The following is an 8,887-nucleotide window of genomic DNA, read 5'->3' as shown; positions in this document are numbered from 1 at the left end:
CTACTATTGCAAGTGTTTCATTCTTTTACAAGCCATGGATTGAGTCAAGACTATTGCCCACCGGCAGTATGAGCGTACAGTACGACAGTGTGTAGAGGAGCATGAGGAGCTACCTCCAGCTCAGTCTGAGCGCTCTTCTTTTTTTGCTTCTGTATCTTCATCTTCTTTATCAGCCGATGAGGCTGAGCATGTACCACCTCCTTCACCACCACTAGCAGTGCCCGACCAGGTCTGAGATAGACCCGTCAGGAGATATTCACTGCTTAAGATGGCGCATGAGTCTGTCTTCGACATTGCTTTCTTCTCTCGGTTGATTCTGACCAGGGTAGCTTTTGATGATATTGACCACCGCGGCATCTCAGCTATTCTGGCCCCTGTAACCTAACCGGTTTACCCGTGGCTCATCCGGTTGTTCTACCAGAACCTCCAGCTGGCCTCGAGTAATCTATTAGAGTTGCGGACTACTATTGATGGCCATTTCATCCGTTTCACTATTGAGACTTTGGCCACATCTTCTCGATGTCCACACGTCTGCCCTCCCGGCCTTCATTATCCTATTCTTCGGAGGCCATCTGATGCAGATATGGGCATTGCTCTGACTGGCTGTTACAGTATTCGCCACCCGGACTTATTTGCCCGATGATTTATGGTTCTTTGACTCAGTTTTGTATCGAAATGTATCTATGGCAAGCCATAAGATTCAGAGGCGTTCAGATTTTTTTGCAGCCCTTTATGCCTTCTATACAGGCCATTGGTTTTCTGTTCCTGCACTCTACTGGAGTGTTATGATGAGGTTGTATGCGAGCTACATCAGCAAGACCAAGCCTGGGCGAGCCACTTTCCTTCCCTTCGGACATTTTACTACCCAGATCCTCCAAGACCATCATTATCCTTTTCATACGGTAGAACATACCGAGTCAGGAGCTTGCCACTATGGCAAGAAGGATTGGAACAAAAGCTATAATGCTCTTATAAAGAGTTTAGAGTAGGAGGCCATCTTAGCAGCTAAGGAGACTGTAGAGGTAGAGTTAGTAGAGATGGAGGAGAAGGCAGTGGCAGCAGCAGCAGATGATCTAGCAGACCCACCGGTGGCTGCGGACGCATATATTAATATAGAGCTGGAGCGGGTGCCTCCAGCAGAGTCACCACATCACTTTCCGACAGGGTCACCATTACATTCTCAGGAGCTGAGTCAGGATGTATCTCAGTTTCATGATCAAGTCATCCCTGACGCTCCAGTCTAGACACCTAACCTAAGAGAGCGTATCCAGACCTTGGAGGATGCGGTTGTCTTTCCCCGAGCAGACGTGACTACTCTCTGCTCAGACATATTAATTGCGCTGCAGGGTATTTCCAGAGATATATGAGGATCACACCCCGCCAGACCAACTTCCTCTACTTGATCTCTGTCTCTCTTCCCTCATTTTATATATCTGTGATACTTGACTATTATTACTATATTCTGATATTGTTACTATATTTTTGCGGCCAGTCTGTTGGCCCAGATCCTGTGTTGTACCTTACATTCTTTTATTTTCTTTATCATATGCATGCTATTTTTTTATGTCAGGTTATTAAATTGATATATTTATCTGTGATTAACTCCATTATCAGGTAGCTTCTAGTGACTTCAGTAAGAGAGTGCTGCCAATTTTTTTTTCAGGACCATTCTTATTCCTCTCTCTCTTTACCTTATTTCCTATCCCATTTACACTTGCATGTCCACTGTGCATTGTTATTATCCCCTTTGTTATCTGATTGGCTTTTCTCCAGTGCCATCTTTTTAGGACCACAGTCAATTCCAAGTTTGGGGGTTATATCACCCACTTTGGATACTTGTGTCCCGGCCACCCTTTGCCTTAGCTACACTGGTATACTCTTTCATTTGTTCTCTTTGCACATTGAGGACACTGTACTATTTAAGTTTAGGGGTAATGGGAGAGATTAGAGAGACATACACTATTTGGGAGTTCTTCCATTCATCTTGGGTTTTCATTAAGGAAAAGATACTTCCTACCATAGAGATGGCCCTTGAGGGTTGGATGACTACATCAATGAGTGGCTAAACATCTTCTTGGGGCTAGAGTAAGCCCTAAGCATACCTTCTAGATCTTGATGTTTTGTATTTTGAGGGGATTTGTGTTGTAATCTTGTCTTGACATTTGATTTATATATGAATCTTATTTTTACAATGATTTATGTTGTTTAATACTTCCAATTGATTATTTTATTCTATTCATATGTCTATGTATGATAGAATAGATGTTCATGTGTTTATCTCTTGGTTTTGTGATATTAATGCATGTCTATGTGTGTTGATACTATGAATCTTGAGATTGTCAAGGCATAATGCTTAATTATAATACCCTTGTGATTTTTTTGATGGTTCATACTCATTTCTTGATGGATTGCGCCTCTACCTTAGTTTAATTAGTTTAATTTTCATGTCTTTAGCTTAGATGTAGTGTAGTTGCTTTACTTTCTTAGATGTGAAGACAATCCATGCTTGTTGTTTGATGATCCATGCTTATGAATGCAAGTAGTATAATTCTCTAACTTGTTAGTGTGTTGATTGTGAGCTTAAATGAAGGAATAATGGCTTAGTTTGATATATTGTGCTATTCACTAGGTTGTCTAGACAATGTATACTTAATTAGTCATCCATGCTTGTTGATTCAATCAATCACACCTCTTTGTATTGTAACACATATTTCCCCTTATTCATTATACATTGAGTATCTAGAATGGTGATGTTTAGTGGTGACCTCTAAATCCCAAGATCCCTATCTCTTATTCTCTACTTTTTATTTACTTTAGTTACTTTGTATTGAATTTGTTTACATTGTAGTTTAATTAACCAATCAAACCATCTTTTGATCACCTGACCTACTAATCTGACATTGTTTCCATTTCAAACACAAAAGTAATCCATTAGGACGATCCCTACTCACCCTAGCTATATTAGTAGTTAGAGGTAGTAGTGGCATTTTATAAATTCAAACTTGGCCACACTTCGTTGTAATTTGGTTACTTCGGTAAATGACACACCATAAGAAGAAACAAGTAATGGTAAAGGAGTTGAAGACGAAAGAAGGTGATCATCCATTATATTCAATGGGAACTATTCATTCTGAGAACTAACTGAACCACTATAGTATGGTGTATGCTCAAACAAAGAAATATCCATGGATATAAACCGCCGACGACGGGAGGATAGTAACACCTATAACCTTTTTGAGAGTAGGAATAGCCCTAAAACACACACTTCAAAGCCTTGGGGTCAAGCTTTGTACAAGTCTGCCCCAACTGCTGAACAAAGCACACATACTTGAAGACTCGCAGAGAAATAAAAAAAAGAGATAAATTGGGATGTAAGATTGAGAGTGGGGCTGCAAAGTTAAGAATCCTAGAAGGAGTCCTATTAATGATGTAAACAGTGGTAAGAACTACATCTTCCCAAAAGGACTGGGGAACATTCATGCCAATGCAGATTGCTCTGGCTAAGTCAAGGATATGGCGATTCTTTCTCTCAGAGGTACCATTCTGTTGAGGAGTTTTAACATTAGCCATCTGATGCTCAATCCCAAATTCTGTACATAACTGTTGTACCTCCCCATAAATGTACTTTGTACCCTGGTCAGATCTAAATTTTGAAATGGTATGACCATATTGAGTTTGAACCATTATCATAAATTTTTTTAAAATGGTGTATACCTCATCTTTGGTTTTCATAAGATAAACCCAAGTAACACGGCTATGATCATCAATGAATAACATGAAATATCGAAATCCAAGACTAGAATGAACTGGGCAAGGACCCCACACATCTGAATGAACAAGATTAAAAGGTGTTAAAGCAGATTTATTACTATTATTAGGATAATTGGAATGAACATGCTTAGCCATATGACATATTTCACAAGATAAATCTGACACTCCCACGTTATAAAATAAGGAAGGAAATAAATGTTTCAAATAACCAAAAGAAATATGTCCTAAACGCATGTGCCAACGCATAAGCTGGGCTTTATTAGATGAAACAATATTAGAAAATGAAGCTAAATGTGCTTGAGGTGACAAAGGAGCATCCAAAAGGTATAAATCGTCCACTTCACACCCATTGCCAATCGTCCGTTTTGACACTAGATCCTGAAAAATACAGTGAGAGGGAAAGAACGTTACACTACAATTTAATTGTTTGGTAACGTTACTAACAAAAATAAGATTTATAGTCAACTTTGGAACATGAAGTGTATTTGACAAAGTTAATGAAGGAGTAACTGATATGTGACCCTTCTTAGCAATGGAAGATGGAGAGCCTTCCACAAGCCATACTTAGAAGAGTGAGGACATACCAGTCATATTATCTGAAGCACTAGAATCAATGATCCATGGTGTTGAAGATGTAGATACACTATGTGTAGACACAATAGTACATGAGTGGGCATAAGTGGGGGTTAGTTGAGATGATGCCCTCCATTTGGTTGAAAAATTGCTTGAACTTGTCCAAATTAGCTTAAGTCAAGGTAATTGTGGCAGAAGATGTAGAGGCAGGTTTATCAGGAGTTGACAATGTGACTAGTTGTGTAACAGAATGTGTAAAGGATCGAGGCTATTGTTTCTGTTACGGTGGACATCCTTGTAGAGCATAATAACAAGATTTGATGTGACCAATTTTTCTACAATGGTCACACCGTCCACGTTGTCGTCTTAGAGGAGGACTAGTGGTAGTGCTCTGAACTGACTAGGATAGTGAAGTTCCTGAAAGGTTGGGAACCCGAATTGCTATAGCAGAACGATCAATAGAAGTAATACCTAATGGATGAGTCTGGTGGCTCTCATCTGACAACACATAGGAGTATGCATCCTCAAGAATAGTGAATAAAGATAAGCCCAACAAATGAACACGAGCATACTTAAACTCGTCGTTCAACCTGGCAAGAAACTGAAACACTTGATTCTTCTCCACAATTCACATCATCTGGATCCTTCCAAGAGTGGAAGGAGTTATAATGTGATATCTCTTCCCAAATAACATGAAGCTTGGCGATGTAACCTGAAACTGTCAAGTCACCCTGAGAAATCCTGGTGATATCTCGCCCTAGCTGAAAAATTCTTGCATTATTTTGCCTTTGAGAATAGGTGCGTTGAACTGAATCCTAAATCTGTTTTGCAGTCTTTATAAACATATAGCCAACAACTATGTTTGGTTGCATTGAATTGACTAGCCAAGACATAACCATAACGTTATCTGCAAACCAATGTGGATATGCCTTTTCTGACTCAACTGGCTCTTTCTCAGAACTAGTAATATAGCCAATCTTGCCTTTGCCACCAATGAACATCTTGGCAGATTGTTCCCAAATTAAATAGTTGGAACCATCTATGTTCATTGTGGTGATTTAAAGTCCTGGATTTTCTGATGAGTTGGTGGGAAAAATGGCACCACCACCCACAGAACTTGAGCCAAGAGAATTAACAGTTGAGGACCCTAAATCTGCCATAATCTGTTACACGACAATAAAAAACTCTAAAAACACCACAAATTTTGTTAATAAATTAAAGGGTCTCCTCAGACCATAAACAATAACAATATCTCCTCAGATCATTCCCGAAAAATCCAAATACTAATCCTTTTTAAGGAGCATTGCCCTCTTACATATAGCCAGACAGCCTCCTTCTTAATATCCGGAACCTCTTTGTAGACTATTTTTTTTTTACCCAAGCCCTTCTAGGTGTTGGAAACCAACTATCCCAATTTAACCAACCCTAGAAGAGTGAAAAAGAAATTGTAAAACTTAAAAATACTTGTTTTCGATCACAAAGCAATAATGTAGAAAAACATGTGTAGGCAATGTTACACGATGTCATAAACAGCCTAAGGTAGCTGTTGCACAAGTAGCAAGGCTGCTGAAAGGTGTGGAAAGGAGTTGGCTCTGATACCAAGTAGAAATATATAAAAAGAAGAGAAAGGAGTGAATTGCGTAAAGGCTTGAATGATATGAATTACTCATTCACAGCTTTAGTATTTATAGATAAAATGAGCACATGCTCATATTACAAGAAAGGAAACTAAATCAAATCAAAATCAAACCAGAACTTACTCTAAAACATATTCTATTGCATAGTCAAGTCTCTGCTATTATGGTAAGTCATACCATAAATTATGGTATCATATATGCTAACATATGCATAGTCAAATCTTTGCTATTATGGTAAGTCATACCATAAATTGTGGAATCATATATGCTAACATAGGTTGATTCGGTTACTTAATAATTTTTTTATTAAGTCTTGGACTTTTGAAATATAGCAATACACTACTTTTCGTTACATTTGTAAAACAAAAGAAAATTGTGGTTTCTTCTTCTTTGTCCTTCCATTATAGGGAAGGGTTTATTTGCTATATCTTGGCCTTATTATGAGTGATGAATAAGCAGAATTGCATTATTACATGAGTGGTTGCAATATATACTCCTTGATAAGCATCCTTCATTTGTTAATTTGCAGAAAAGAGGTTGGAGTTTGGCTGCAATTGTTCGGCGAATCCGGAAGGAAAGAAACCCTAGATTTCATTTGGGTGACCTTCGAGTCAAATTCTTGCCTTCTCTCCATTTTGTTAACAGTTCTTGATGTTGCTAGTCTTATAATCCTTGTTCTCCTTTGCTTTTAGAGGGTATGCCCTCTATTCTTGTGTACTTTATTGCTTAATCTTTGTTTTTAATAAAATCACCCCCTTTATGAAACCAAAAAAAAAAACACACACGCACACACACAGACACACGTGATATCTTTGATATGGACCTTGACTTGTAATTTCTCTGCCCTTTCATTTGGAAAAGATCAGATTTACCAAGCACATAGATAACTTTGACATGGACATGACCACACACTATATGCCAACTCAAGTAGCTGCTAAAGTTATAGAAATTAAATTATTGGAAGTAGAAATGATGGACATAATTTTCCAACAATAAAGTGTTACGGCAGATTTCTTTAAACATTAAGTTTTATTGTTACTGTGAATCATTATAAGAGCTACCTCACTTACTAAAGTTCATAATTTAGGGTGGTGTTTTGTATCAAAGTTGAATCTTAATATACAAATTAAGATAATTATTTCTTTTATCATGTCCTTATTGTTGCTAGTTAATCAGGTCAGTGTGTCGACTATTTATTTGCTCATTCAAAAGTATATATTTCATAGGAAAATTAGCCTTCAAGTTGATGCATGTGACTGATGAAGAAATTGAGTTGCATTAAGACCATGATTTACTTTGTTTAAAATGTGTATATATATATATAATTCAGTATTTCATTTTTGAACTCTAGCTGGTGAAATTTATTACAGCACTTGTGATGACAGTTAGTTTAGAGAAAAGTAAAATCTATTTACTTTGTGAACTGAAAGGTGAAGTATTAGACACTTCAAGATAGGAAAATTTCTATGATTTATTGAAAAGTTTGACATATAAAATTTAGAAGTCGTGGCCCTAAACAAATTATCAAGTGGGGTATTTGTCCATAGAGGATATATGGCCATAAGTTCTTTCTTGCCTCATTGAATTATTCTGGAGAGTAATTGAGATCCCAACACAATATGTATGAGCTTTCTTGATTTTGCCACTTGATTAAGACAGTTTATTGAGATTTGTAAAAAATTAAACGAGTTTTTTAATGAATCTTTTAATTCATTTGATAAGTAATCAGAGCTCTTATGATAATATTACCCTAATTCTGGAATGGCCAACACACCTATAAATGGCAAAAGAAAAAATGACACATTCTTTTTGTTAAAGATTTACTGTGAAGTAGTGGAGAAAAATTCTCTAGTATTGAAACTGTTTCCTATTTTTTATCTCTTTCCATTATCATCATCTTCTCTCCTATATAGAGGATCCTCCACAATTGTATTGAGTATGAGAAAGAGAGCTGATAATAAAAGTGATTTAGCCCTTAGGGCTTAGTGTGCCATGTTTAAGCCCTAGTGGCTGAACCACGCATATTCTTGCCTTGTGTTCTTGTAATGTTTTCAATTTTTACCATTTTTCATTTTCTGAAATTTTCTGATTTTACGAGGACATTTTCGTCTTTTCACGTTTTGCTAACAGGACACTGTAGGGTGTGCCGGGTGTGTCCAAGGATTGGTTGGGGTATTCCATTGAGTTCAGGACTCTTGGAAATGCAATGGTTTCCATTTCGGCATTTTTCTGTTTTTCGGGCCGGGCGGTCTCGGGTGGGACCTGTTACCGGAATTGTTGTGCACGGGAGTCGTGTCACAAGTTTCATGCATAATTTTATTGTGTATAATTTCATTATTCTAAGCTAAGTTGTGTGGTTGGGATTTAAAAATGCATATACATATAATTGTGGTGGATAAATTAAAAAGGAAAAATATCTTAGTGGAGGGACCCACCTTCCACTTACTTATTAATGGCCATAAGGCCATTTAGGCCTCAAAATCTCACTCTCTCGGCAGAATCTCTCTCCCCCTCATTTCTTGCATTTTTCTTTTTCTTTTGCCATGATTTTCAAAACTTGATTCCCCCTTTGTCTTTTAGAATTTGATAGTACTTCCTCAGGCAAAGTTGTAGAGCTCGTTGAGGCCGTCATTTTGATCGGAGTAAAGTTCAATTTGGTTACCCTTTGGATTTCAAAAATTTGGGCATAATTGGAGCTTTTTACATCCATTGAGGTAGAGGTCTCTAATTTATAACTTCTTAGGCCTTATGTGAATTTCTCTTCATGAATTTGTTGTCTAGCATGATTATTTGTGTTGATTCTTTTTAAAATGACTTAATTATTGTAAATGAAGCATGTCACTGCATATGCTAGTTGAGGTTGTATGGAATATCATGCTTAAGTGGTTGTATTACATGCCTGTCAT

The sequence above is a fragment of the Cornus florida genome, unplaced genomic scaffold, assembly GCF_030987335.1.
Source record: "Cornus florida cultivar Cherokee Brave unplaced genomic scaffold, ASM3098733v1 CherokeeBrave_3.0.0_Hap2_Chr08, whole genome shotgun sequence".
Lineage (NCBI taxonomy): Eukaryota > Viridiplantae > Streptophyta > Magnoliopsida > Cornales > Cornaceae > Cornus > Cornus florida.
This window is presented reverse-complemented; position numbering follows the sequence as displayed.